At 36.5% G+C, this 14,249-nt stretch overlaps 1 long non-coding RNA gene across 1 annotated transcript; it reads left to right on the forward strand.

Moving 5' to 3' along the window:
• The first annotated feature begins 841 nt into the window (after positions 1-841).
• On the forward strand, positions 842-12,297 carry LOC108585084. Its single transcript, XR_002521074.2, has 3 exons — positions 842-5,098; positions 10,083-10,241; positions 11,760-12,297. It is a non-coding gene; the product is annotated as an uncharacterized LOC108585084 (long non-coding RNA).
• Positions 12,298-14,249: the final 1,952 nt, after the last annotated feature.

The following is a 14,249-nucleotide window of genomic DNA, read 5'->3' on the forward strand; positions in this document are numbered from 1 at the left end:
TCTAGGTCAATGTCCAGAAGTTTTTTCTGTGTGTGTGCTTAGGATGGCTTTGTCTAGTCAGGCTTTTTTTTGTTTCCATATGAATTTTAGGATTGTTTTTTCTAATTATGTGGAAAATGATATTGGTAGTTTGATAAGAATTGCATTGAATCTGTAGATTTCTTTGGATGGTATGGTCATTTTAACAATAGTGATTCTTCCAATCTATAAGAATGGAATGTTTTTCCATTTGTTTGTGGAAAGAATACTGATAGAAGAATCTACAATTTCTTCCATCAGTATTTTTTAGTTCTCCTCATAGAGATCTTTCACCACATTGGTTAAATGTATACCTAGGTATTTTGTGTGGTTTTTTTCTTTTTGGTAGCTATTGTAAATGGTATTGAGTTTGTGATTTGGTTTTCGGCTTGATCTTTATTAGTGTATAGAAATGCCACCGGTTTTTGTATGTTGATTTTGTATCCTGAAACTTTACTGAGTCATTTATTAAATCTAGGAGTCTTTGGAAGAGTCTTTTGGATTTTTTAGGTATAAGATTATATCATCAGCAAACAGATAATTTGACTTCCTCTTTTCCAATTTGGATTTCTTTTATTTCTTTCTCTTGCCTGATTGCTCTATTTAGGACTGCCAGTACTATGTTGAATAGGAGTGATTAAAGTAGGCATCCCTGACTCTTTCCAGTTCTTAGGGGGAATGCTTTCAACTTTTCCCTATTTAGTATGATGTTGTCTGTGGGTTTGTCATATATGTCTTTTATTATTTTGAGGTATGCTCCTTTGATGCTTGGTTTTCTGAGGGTTTTTAACATGAAGGGCTGCTAAATTTTATCAAATGCTTTGTCTGCATCTATTGAGATGATTGTATAGTTTTTGTTTTAAATTGTATTTATGTGGTGAATCACATTTATTGATTTGCAAATGTTGAGCCATGCTTACATCCCTGGAATAAAATCCACTTGATTGTGGTAAATTATCTTTTTGATGTGCTGTTGGATTTGGTTTGCTAGTAATTTGTTGTGGATTTTTGAATCTATGTTAATCAGGGATATTGGCCTGTAGTTTCTGTTGTTGCTGTTTTTTGCTTGCCCAGCTTTGGTATCAGGGTGATACTGGCTTTGCAGAACAAATTAGGGAGGAGTCCCTTCTCAATTTTTTAGAACCAGTTCTTCTTTTTACATCTATCAGAATTCAGCTGTGAATCTGACTGGTCCTTTATTATTATTATTATCATTAATGATTCAATCTCAGTACTCATTATTGCTCTGATCAAGATTTCTATTTCTGGTTTCATCTTGGGAGGTTGTATGTTTTCAGTAATTTAACCATTTCCTCTAGGGTTTCTAGTTCGTGCGCATAGAGATGCTCCAATAGTAGTCTCTGATGATCTTTTGCATTTCTATGTAATCAGTTGTAATGCCTCTATTTTCATTCGATTGTACTTATTTGAGTCTTGTTTTTTCTGGGTTAATTTAGCTAGTGATTTATCAACTTTGTTTATCTTTTCAAAGAACCAATTTTCACTTTGTTGAGCCTTTGTATTGTTTCTTGGGGTCTAAATTTCCTTTAGTTATCCTCTGATCTTTGTTACTTTTTCTCTTCTGACAGCTTAGCTTCTTTCTTTTGAAAATTTTTTATTTTCTTTTTACTTTTAAACTTTTGGTTAACAACTAAGACACAAACACACACATTAGCTTAGGCCTACACAGGGTCAGGAGCATTAATAGCATAGTGTTCTACCTCCACATCACGTCCCACTGGAAGGTCATTAGGAGCAATAACACGCATGAAGCCATCATCTCCTATGATTGCCGTGCCTTCTTCTGAATATCTCCTGAAGGATCTGCCTGAGGCTACTTTACAGTTAACTTTTTTTTCTATAAGTAGAAGAAGTACATTCTAAAATAATGATAAAAAGTATCTTATAGTAAATTCATAAACCAGTAATACAGTCATTTGTTATCATTAGAAGTATCTACTCTACATAATTGTATGTGCTATACTTTTATATAACTGACAATGTAGTAGGTTAGTTTACACCAGCTAACCACAAACACATGAATAATGCATTACACTACAATGCTATGATGGATATGACATCACTAAGCAATAAGAATTTTCCAGCTCCACTATAATCTTATATGCAGTCAGTTATTGACCAAAATGTAATTATTAGATGTATGACTGTATGTGCATATGTATTTGGTATTTATTATAGTAAAATAAGTATAAGTAATCTCAACAGTTTCTCTCTGGTTGGTGTTCGCATTATTATATCAAAACAAGTGGAATGTCTGTAGTGTATTCACCATAGGTCTTGGTCTTAGAATCCTCTGTAATTATACAGCCTTGCTCATGACCCTGACACAGGAGGTCTTGGAATTCAAAAGCTCTAGAGTGATGTAACGGAAAACATTATGTTGGCAGCAAGCCTCAGTAAGAAAGTGCAAATGCAATATGATGGACCTTGAAGTAGCATTGATCATCACCTACATATCTTTGATGCTCCAGGGAAGAGAAGGGGAAACTTTCCTTACTGAAATTCCTCCGAGAGGCTGAGTTCTTGTTACATGGGCCATAGTATGAAAGCAAGATGAAACAGAGAATGGTTTCCCTCTATTTACTCCAGCTCCTCATTCTATTAACTGGTTGGGTTTCACAGCCAAGGCCGTAGGGTGTGGTGGGGGTGGCCATCATTCTTGGAGAAGAGGCCACCAGTACCTTGTCAAGGCGGGCCCATACCTACCCTTGAGGTATCTCCCCCAAAACATGCACTGCTCCTTTTATTTAAGACCAATGATGGGTAGTTCAGCTTTTATTCCCAGAAACTTCTGAAATGGGTCATAATAGAGTATTCATTAATTTCAAAAATACTTCATAGTCTAGGCCAACATTTTATCCCATTTACTAATTCAATCTCAAATTATGCCCAGGAAGGCACAAATGAAATTCCTAGACAAATTTCTAAATTTGATATGGAAGCCATGTTAGAATGTATGAAACTTCTACTACTGTAAAAGTCTCTGAAGTTAAAGCTAAAAATCAATGTTCAAATTATTGCATTAAGTCAAAGTTCAAACTTTTGCCCACACTAATTTCTTATTCCACTCAGTTTAGCTCAGAAGGGCGTCACAGCTGTTCAGCTGGAGTATTGTTTCCTTAAGCTTGGGTTATTTGGTGCTGAAGGGATGATGGTACTCTCTTCAGCATTTCCAAACTGAGTTAAACTAATCCAAGTCTCTCATGTGTCCCACATTTTTAGAAAAACAGATCATGGAACACATAAGAATATTACAGTTGCACACACACACACACACACAGTCCCCTTACCCCTTAAAGATTTTAACCAAGCAAAATGATGTTTCTAAGCCCTAGCATATGGTTTGAATCAGTTAATTTTAACTGCATACAAAAGAAAACCACAAAGTGATAGTGGCTAAAGACAGAAGTCATTCCTCTCTCAAATAAAAGAAGACCAAAAAGAAATAGTCCACAGCTAGTGAAGTAGTTCTCCAGTATCACTAGATACCTAGACTCTGATCTTTCCATCCTACCAACTTCTAGTCTAAGACTGTTGCTGGTCAAAAGCAGTAAAGGCAAAAAAGCAAGATGGGTCCTGCTATGCTGAGTCAGGTCTCTTTAAGCTAAAACCCAACATTCTTTGCTTAGATTTCATTGCTCAGAACTCAGTTATGAGTGGGAGTAGAGCAGGATGGGAAATGTAACCTTTCATTTTAAATGTTTCTGTTCCCAGCTAAAATCTGGGATCCATCCCTAAGGAAAAAGGAAAGAACAATGATGTTAGAATAGACAACTCAATTTCTACCACATAGTACAATCCAGATCCACATTGTTTTTGACCCACTTACATATTAGTCTGTTCTCATGCTATTAATAAAGATATACCAGAAACTGGGTAATTTATAAAGGAAAGAAGTTTAATGGACTCACAGTTCCACATGGCTGGGGAGGCCTCATAATCATGGTAGAAGACAAAGAGCAAAGGGATATCTTACATGTCGGCAGGCAAGAGGGCACGTGCAGGGGGACTCCGCTTTATAAAACCATCAGATCTCATGAGACTGATTCACTATCACGAGAACAGCATGGGAAAAACCACCCCCATGATTCAATTACCTTCCATGCGGCCCCTCCTACAACACTCAGGGATGATTACAATTCGAAGTGAAGACACAGAGCCAAACCATATCAACTTGTATTGAGGGAAGGAAGGTGAATGAAGGGAATCATGAGCAAAATGAGGAAATGGTGTTGATTTAGATCTTGACTTTATGGAAGTAGTGAATTGAGAACATGCTATTCTGAGTCCCAAACCTATTAAATCCACCTCAATTATAAGTATAAAATTGAGGAGTATATCTTGCAGATATCAACAATATAAATATATTGTTAAGATTATTAAGATAAATGTTATTATAGCCAGATAGGCAAGGAGTCATAAACCAGTAGAGAAATGAAATGCAGAAGTATGGATATATGGAAATTTAAAATGTGTGAAAAAGATGGCATTGAAGATGAGTGCAGAAAGAATGGACTTTTTAATGGGTGTTGTGGCAGATTTTATTTTCAAAGATGACTGCACCAAATATATATCATAGCCCACTATGTCCTTCTCATACTGTGACACGAACATATCTCCCCCTGAGAAGTGGAGTCTGTGTTCCCTTCCCTTGAAACTAAGCAGACCTTTGTAACTGCCTTAACCAGTAAATAACAGTGGTTGTGACAGTTCATGACTTCTGAGGCTAGGTCATAAAAGGCATTTTATTTTCTGTCTTTCACTCTGAAACATTTCCTTTGGGAGAATCCAGCCTTCATGCTATGAAGACAATCAAGCAGCCCTTTTGAGAGGCTCATGCAAAGAGAAACTGAAGCCTGTGTTAACAGCGAACATCATTTTGCCAGCCATGTGAATGAGATACCTTTGAAGTCGATGTCCTAGCCCTAGGTAAGACAGGTTTCCAGATTAATGCAGCCCCAGAAGACATAAGACTGAAACTGCATGAAAGGCCTCAAGTGAGAAATGTTCAGTGGAGCTTTTCTCAACATTTTTGACCCACAGCAACCATGAGAGATAAGTAAGTATTGTTGTACTAAACCATTAATTTTTTAGGGTGATTTGTTATATAAATAATTAACATAGGTGTTGATAAATTTGCTTATTCATAAGGAAAAAAAGCAAACATCAAAACTGAGTTTCTGCCTCCTGCTATGCACAAAAGTCAAATTCAAGTGAATAAATGCCTTTAATTTGAAAAGCAAACTTTAGAATTCTAAAAGTCTTAGAAGAAAATGTGAAAAAGTAACTGTATGATATCAGGACAGGGAAAAAAAATTCAAAACACAAAAATGCTAACAATAGAGAACACATTGATCCATGACTATATTAAAATCTTTAATCAAAACATACCCTAAAGAAAGTAAAATGATGGCCACAATTGGGGCTGTATCATAGTTAGACTTCTACCTCTTCCCAGTCCTCTACTTCCTTCTCCTCCTTTCCACAGGGGCTGATGCCAAACACACTAAATTCAATCTCAGATTTTATGTTTCATAGAGCCAACGATTTTAAATGTCATGTTTATCATTTCCATGAATGTTTCTATAGAATAACTACATATATACAGATCCAACATTAAGATAGGGTATGTTATACCTGTTCCAAGTATTGTTTGAATAATATCACAGCTTGCATTATTGTGGCTAAATGTACATGTAGTTCCACTCCACCTATTTTAACAGGTACATGGTATTCCATCTCAGTGATTCATACATTTCTACTTTGGTGTCCTGTTACAGCAAAACATCTCAACATTTGCTGTTCTCGCCCTACCACTGTATCCCTTTCTTGACTGCAAGGAGCAGGCTCATCTTTTACTTCCCCTTCTCATCTTCCCTACATCCTCCTCTTTTCCAAATCTAGTTCAGAGCTTTACCTAAATGGCAGATGGTAGACAAGGAGGAGATATTTTATTGGTAAGAGGACACAAACTGGTAAGTGTTTAAAAAATAATACTCTCCTACACTGTTGACAAAATAAATTCATATTTACTGAGAAAATCTGCAGAGGCAGGGGTCATAGTTTATTTTACTGATCTTCTTCCTTTAAGTTTCCTCCTGGCAGGAAGGCCTACTGGAATGAATCCTGAAAGAGTTGCTTGCCAAAATGTACGTGAAGAAATGAATCTGAGAAATGCAAGAGATGGACTATGATGGACATGGAGTGGTCCTATACTAAAACTCTTCATTACCTAATTCGCACTTTTCTCCCCACACTTCTGTACAAAACTTCATGATAGCCAACTGAATCTCATCAGTTTCCTCAGCATTTCCTATTATTATTCCTCGTGGTCTTCATTTAAGCCTTTAAGTCCTATTTAAAAATATTTTCTCTTTAATTATTTGATTTGTGTTTTGTAGGGGTTTTTTTTGTTATTTTTTCTTGTTTGTTTTTGCTTTTTTGAGACAGAGTCTCGCTCTGTCACCAGGCTGGAGTGCAGTGGTGCAATCTCAGCTCTCTGCAACGTCCGCCTCTCCGGTTCAAGCGATTCCCTGCTTCAGCCTCCCGAGTAGCTGGGACTACAGGTGTGCACCACCACGCCCAGATAATTTTTTTTTTTTTGTATTTTAGTAGAGACAGGGTTTCACCATGTTCGCCAGGATGGTCTCCATCTCCTGACCTCATGATCCGCCTGCCTCAGCCTCCCAAAGTACTGGGATTACAGGCATGAGCCACCGCACCCAGCCGTGTTTTGTAGTTGAAGAAAATTTAGACTCATGGTTAATAACAGAGCATAGATTTGAATCACATAGTATTTGAATACTATTTCTTTTTCCCTTCTTCCCCCATTCCTCTCTCCCTTCTTACTTCTTTCCTTCTTTTCTTTCTTTTAAAATTTTACTGGATTTTTCTCTAAGTAATACAAAAGTAATACATTTTTCCTTTTGTTCTTCTGCAAGGATTGCCCCTAGGAGTAACAACAGTTGCTTTCTGAATTTTCTAAGCATACATATGTACTCACAAACACATACCACATGCATATACACATGCTTTTTAAATTTAGTAAGATCATATAACTTGTCTTTTTCTTTTCATTTTTTATTTTTTTGAGGCAGAGTCTCACTCTGTCATCCAGGCTGGAGTGCAGTTACACAATCTTGGCTCCCTGCAGCCTTCACCTCCTGGGTTCAAGCAATTCTCCTGCCTCAGCCTCCCAAGTAGCTGGGACTACAGGTGTGCACCATCACACCGAGCTAATTTTTGTATTTTTAGTAGAGATGGAATAGGTCAGGATCACTTTCTATTAGAGTTCCATCTGATTTAAGAGCTGAATGATGTTGAACAATAGGTGTCTAATTTATTTTACCATTGTATTTAAATTGGTGCCTTTTTATTTTTCTTTAGACAGGGTCTTGCTCTGTCACCCAGGCTGGAGTGCAGTGGTACTACCTCAGCTTATTGCAAACTCTGCCTCCTGGGCTCAGGTGATCCTCCTGCCTCAACCATACGAGTAGCTAGGACTACAGGCACACAATACTACGCCCAGCTAATTTTTGTATTTTTAGTAGAGACAGGGTTTCACCATGTTGGCCAGGCTGGTCTCAAACTCCTGACTTCAAGTGATCCAACCGCCTTGGCCTCCCAAAGTGCTGGGATTACAGTTATGAGCCACTGTGCCTGGCCAGGTGCTTATTTTATTATTATAAATAATGCTGCATTGAACTAGTAATTCTGAAGGATTAAATCTTAAAGTAGCAATCAAGGGGTGGGTTGAGCAAGTGACAATGAGCAGTCAACCCTAAGAGAAGTGTTTTAGTACTGAAATTGCTTAGAATTGCTGGCGCATAGTGATAATACAAAGAATAACTTTTGGTTGGTTTTCTTCTTATTTTTTTTTAACTCTCTCCAAACCCCTTGATTACCTATATCCTGGGCAGATCTTCCCACTGACCTGCCTCTGGTAGGCCACTGGGTTCTTAAAATGGGTATTAATTGTTTCAAAAAGAACACACATTTGAAATTGATGATACCTTTTCCTTAGTCCTCTCACTCTCCAGAGGTCATAAAAATTTGCAATCCCAACAATAGTATGAGAAAGTGGCAGATTTATTACACCTTAAAAAATGCTGGACATTATTGCAGCCATCAAAAGGAAAGAGATCGTGTCCTTTGCAGGGACATGATGGAGCTGGAAGCCATTATCCTCATCAAACTAACACAGGAACAGAAAACCAAACACTGCATATTCTCACTTATACGTGGGAGCTGAATAATGAGAACACACGGACACAGGAACACACACTGGGGCCTATTGAGGGGGCAGAGGGAGGGACAGTATCTGGATAAATAGCTAATGCATGTGAGGCTTAATACCTAGTCGATATGTTGATACATGCCACAAACTACCATGGCACATGTTTACCTATGTAAAAAAACTGCATGTCCTGCACATGTAGCAGGAGCTTAAAATAAAGAATTTTTTTTTTAAAAAAAGAAACTTTTGCTTAAAAATGCTGGATATTATCAGTGTGATTTATTTTTACCAATTCAGTAGACAAAAATATAATGTAATTGCTGTTTTTTTTTTTTAAGTATTGGAGAGTTTGAGCTGCTCACATTATTGGGTTTTTGTATTTCTTCTTTGAATAGCTTATTTTATGGTCACACATTTTTCCAGTTATTGATGGTCTCTATGCTATAAAGCAAGCTCAGAAAAGTTCTATCCCATTCCAAAATTAAAATATATTTCAACATGTTTCTCTATTTCTTTTGCAATTTTTAAAAATGTTGATACTTTTGACCCTTCTAGAACCTTTTAAAATTATGATGTTACTTAAGAATCATTTATTTTATATTGTTAACCATTTTTCTATCATAATTTACTAAGCAGACTAGTAGCATCCATGGGTCCCCCAAGAGATCCATAGATTCAGGGCAAATCTGTGAATCTGAATGGAAAAATATTCCCTTTTATTTTCACTAACATCTAATTAGTATTTATACTTTCCTTCAATGATGAGCATAGGAAACAAACTACAGTAGCAATATCTGTATCCCTGACTTGGCTACCAATAGAAATTAGAGATTTTTATATCAAATTGCAATTACAGATATCTAAAAATAATGTTTTTTGTCATTATTACTTAGAAATTGCTGCAGTTAGTAAACCTAGCACATCATATTTTGGCCAAAGTAATTCTATCAGGAAGTAAGGTTTATATTCTTTGCTTAGATGGAGCTCCCATAATGTTTGATAATGTCTCCAGTTTTTACTACTTTTAGGGAAAAGAAAGTGCTTTGCATCATCATTTAACACATTCATGTACTCACAACAAACTCTTCCTACAGTCTTAAAATAAGTTTTGTCAATAGACATAAAACTAATTAACTTTATCAGAAAAAGGTATGTGAATCATTTCATTTAAAAATTTTTGTCAAGGAATGGGCAAAGGAAGTGATCACCACCAGAGAAGTTTGCTGGCTTTTAAGAGAATAAATCTTCCTATGCTTATTGAGCACAAGTTGTACATTTTATGAAACAATAATAACAAAAAATACTTTTTGAACATTGTCTTTGTCCAGTTTGAGCTGCTACAACAAAATACCTTAGACTGGGTAATTTATAAACAACATAAATTTGTTGGTTACAGTTCTGGATGCTGTAGTTCAAGATAAAACCAGAAGATTTCAAGTTTAAAATAAGTACAAGACAAAATAAGCAGATTTGGTATCTGGTTTTATCTAGTCTCTGCTTCAAAGATGGCACTTTCTAGCTGTTTCCTCAGATGGCAGAAGGGCAAACAAGCTCCCTCAAGCCTTTATAAAAGCACTAATCTAATTTATGAGGTCTCCACTTCCCAAAGGCCCCGGGTTTGCCTCCTGAACACCTCATCTCTCAATACCTGTTGCACTGGGGGTTAGATTTCAACATATGAATTTTGGTGGTAAAACCATATTCAGATCACAGCATTTCACCCTGATCCCCCCAAATTCATGTTCTTGTCACATGCAAAATGCATTGATTCCATTCTAATAGCCCCCAAAATCTTAACTTATTCCAGCATCAACTCAAAAGCCTGAAGTCCAGAGTTGCATCTAAATGTCATCAAGATCAAAAATTGTTGAGACTCAAATGTGTGATTCATCCTGAGGCAAATTTCTCTCCAGCTGTGAGCGTATGAAATCAAACAAGTCATGTCCTTCCAAAGCACGACATTGGGGTAGGCATAAAATTGACATTCTCATTCCAAAAGAGAGAACTAGAAAGGAAGAAAAGAGTAATTGATTCAAAGTCCAAAACCCAACAGGGCTAATAACATTAAATCTTAAGTCTTGAGAATAATATCCTTTGACTTGATGTCCTGCCTTCTGTACACACTGGGGCACAACCAAGCCTTGGGAGTGGGCCTTCGAGGATGCAGGCAGACCTATCCCCAAGGCTTGGCTGGGTGCATGCCACACAGTACCTCTCATACATTGGAATCACTTGCCTACAGCTCTCCCAGGCTGGAGTTGCATCATTCTGGAGTCTCAGAGCCTACTCCCACAACAACACTAAATGTTGTGATGCTCTCTCTGCTGACCCCGACCTATGCCTGTGCTGGGCATTGCCCTTATGGGGGTTCTCTGCAGTGGCCCCACCTCTGTGGCAGCTCTCTGTCTGGATACAGAGGCTCTCCAGGGCATCTTTTGAAATCTAGCTGGAGATAGCCATGGCCACACAGTTCATGTACTCTGTGGACCTGTGGAGGTGGCACTGTGCAGACACTGCCACATGGTTTACTACCTGTGCCTTCTGGAGGGCCCGCCAAAGTCACACCTGGGCCTGGTTAAGCTGCAGCTGGGATGACCAAGGACCACTTCACATGAATGAAATGAATGGAGCCTTAGAATTGTTCTCTCCTCAAGCTTCTGACATTCTGGGCCTATGATAGGTGGGACAGCCCTGAAGATCTCCACAATGACTTTGGTGTCATTCTTCCATTGTTTTAATGAATAGCACCTGGCTTCTAACCATACTAATCTTCTTATTTAACAATCACTTGGCCACAACATTGGTGTTCTCTCCAAAACATGCTTTTTCATTCTTTACAGCCATGCTTAGAATTTTTCAAATCTTGATAAATGGAATTTCTGCTTCCATTTTTATTATAAATTCTATCTTGAACTCATTTCTCTCTTCCTACTCTTTACTGTAAGCAGTTAAGAAAGGATATGCTACACCTTCAACACTTGGCTTAGATATTTCTTTCACCAAATATCTTATTTCATTACTCACAAGTTGTACCTTTCACAAAACACTAGGACCCTAGGACATGAACACAGTTCAGCCTAATTACCACTTTATAACAAGGATTGCCTTTACTCCATTTTTCAATGACATGTTCCTCATTTGTGTCGGAGACCTCATTAGAATGGCCTTTACTGTTCGTATTTCTACCAACATTCTAATGGCTACCACTTAGGCAATCACTAGAAGGCTAAGGCTTCCCTACAGCTCTTCTCTTTTTCCTGGTTCTCACAAGAATTACATTTTATGGTCCATTCATGGGAATGCACTTCAAAGCCCTTTTAGCTGCTACCCATAACCCAATTCCAAACCTGCTTCCACATTTTCAGGTATTTGTTAAAACAGCCCCCACTCTCATTACCAATTTTTATCTTAGATTGTTTGAGCTACTATAACAAAATACCTTAGACTGGGTAATTTATAACCAGAGTAAATTTATTGCTTACAGTTCTGGAGGCTAGGAAGTCCAAGATCCAGGTACCAGCAGATTCAGAGTCTGGTGAGTGCTCATTCCTTTCTTCAAATTTAGCATCTTCTAGATGCGTCTTAATATAGCGGAAAGGCAAACAGGCTCCCTCAATCTTCCTTTTCAAGAATATTAATCCTATTCATGAAAGCAGAGCCCTCATGACCTAATCACTTCCTAAAGTTCCTGCCTTTCAATACCATTGCTTTCGGGGTATATTTTTCAGTGCATGAATTCGGGGGAGACACCAACATTTAGACTATAGCAAAGAAATCATTTTATGAGACTATGAAAGAAATTATTTTATGACAGTGTGAGTTCTGCTTGCACATGTTTTAAAACATATGAAAATAATTAAGTCTTTCAACGACAGATCCTAAATAATTAACATGATTGCTACAGAAAAATCACACGTTTTCTTGGATAAGCTGCTAATATGGAAGAAGAGATTTGAGGTACATCCTGGCAAATTTTTAAGTTCTAGAAGATGAACTCTACCAAGATACAATATTATTGGTAAATGTTCTCAAAAAAAAATCTGAATATACCTGGAAACACTTTAAAAATCCTCCAAAGTTAGTCTATCTTGACGACGTTAAGGCTTATTAATTATATTTTCATAAATTATGCTTTTGATGATATATCTACAAGCTCATTGCCATCAGAAGGTTGCCTATACTTTTTTCTAGAAGTTTTATAGTTTTGTATTTTATTTTTAGATCTGTGATCTATTTTGAATTTTTGAAAACTCAGAAACATTTTGTAAAAGATCAATGTCTAGATTCATTTTTTTTTTTGCGTGTGAATGTCCAGTTGTTCAATCAACATTTATTGAAGAAACTACTCTTTCTACATTGTATTGCCTTTGCTCCGTTGCAACTTTGTCAAACCAATTGACAATATTTTCTGGATCTATTTCTGAATTCCCTATTCTGTTTCACTGAACTATATATCTATTATTTTACCAACATCACACTATTCTGATCACTGAAATTTATACTAAGTCCTAAAATCAAACAGTGTTGGACCTCTAACTCTGTTCTTTTTCTTCAGAATTGTGTTGGCTGTTGAAGGTCTGTTGCCTTTTGACAAAAACTTCAGGATCAGTTTGTCAATACCTACAAAGTGACTTGCTACCATTAGGTTGGGATTGTGTTAAATCATAGATCAAGTTGGGAAGAATAGAAATCTTAACAATATTAAATCTTTTAATTCATGAACTTGGAATAGCTCTTCATTCATTTAGATATTCTTTGATCTCATTCATCAGAATTTTTCTGCATATAAATCTTGTACAAAATTTGTTAGATTTATACCCAAGTATTTCATTTGGGGGGGTGCTATTTTAAGTTGTATCACTTTAAATTTCAATTGTAATTATTTGTTGCTGGTATTGATAAAAACAATTAAATTTATAAGATTAATTGTATATTAATCTTGTATCCTATAGTTTTGCTATATATGCTTATTAGTTTCAGGTGTTTTATGTTGATTCTTTGAATTTTCTATATAGCCAATGAAGTCATCTGCAAACAGAGAGGTTTTTTTCTTCCTTCCCAATCTGTATACTGCTTATTTCCTTTTTTATTTTCTTATCGATACATAATAGCTGTACATTTTTCATGGGATATATGTGGTATTTTATTACATGCATACACTGTGTAATGATCAGGTCATGGTATTTGAGGTGTCCATTACCTCAAGTATTTATTTCTATGTGTTGGGAATGTTTCAAGGCCTCTCTTATAGCTATTTTAAATATACAACACATTGCTGTCAACTATAATCACCCTCACCCTACTCTGCTATCGAACATTAGAGCTTATTCTATCTGTGTAACTGTATGTTTGTATCCATTAAGCAAGCTCTCTTTATTCCAACCTCCAACCAAGGAAACCTTCTCAGCCTTTGGTATCTATCATTCTATGGTCTACCTCCACGAGATCAACATTTTTAGCTCCCACATATGATAAAGAAAATGCAATATTTATCTATTTGTGCCTGACTTATTTCACTTAATGTAATAAACTTCAGTTTCATCCATGTTCTGCAAATGGCAGGATTTTATTCTTTATAGCCAAATAACATTCTATTGTTTATATATGCACAATATTTTCCTCATCCATTCATCTGTTGATGGGCACTTAGGTTGATTCCATATTTTCACTATTGTGAATAGTGGTGTAATAAACATGAGAGTGCAGGTATCCCTTTGATATACTGATAGCCTTTCCTTTGGATAAATACCTCATAGTGGGATTACTGGATTATATGATATTTCTATTTTATAGTTTTTTGAGAAATCTCAATACTGTTTTCCATAGTGGCTGTACTAATTTACATTTCTATCAACAGCGTTTAAGAGATCCCTTTTCTTTGCCTCCTCTCCAGCATCTGTACTTACTTTGTCTTTTTACTAATCGCCATTCTAACTGAGATACGATGATGTTTCATTGTGGTTATGATTTGCAT

Source organism: Papio anubis, chromosome 4 (genome assembly GCF_008728515.1).
Source record: "Papio anubis isolate 15944 chromosome 4, Panubis1.0, whole genome shotgun sequence".
Lineage (NCBI taxonomy): Eukaryota > Metazoa > Chordata > Mammalia > Primates > Cercopithecidae > Papio > Papio anubis.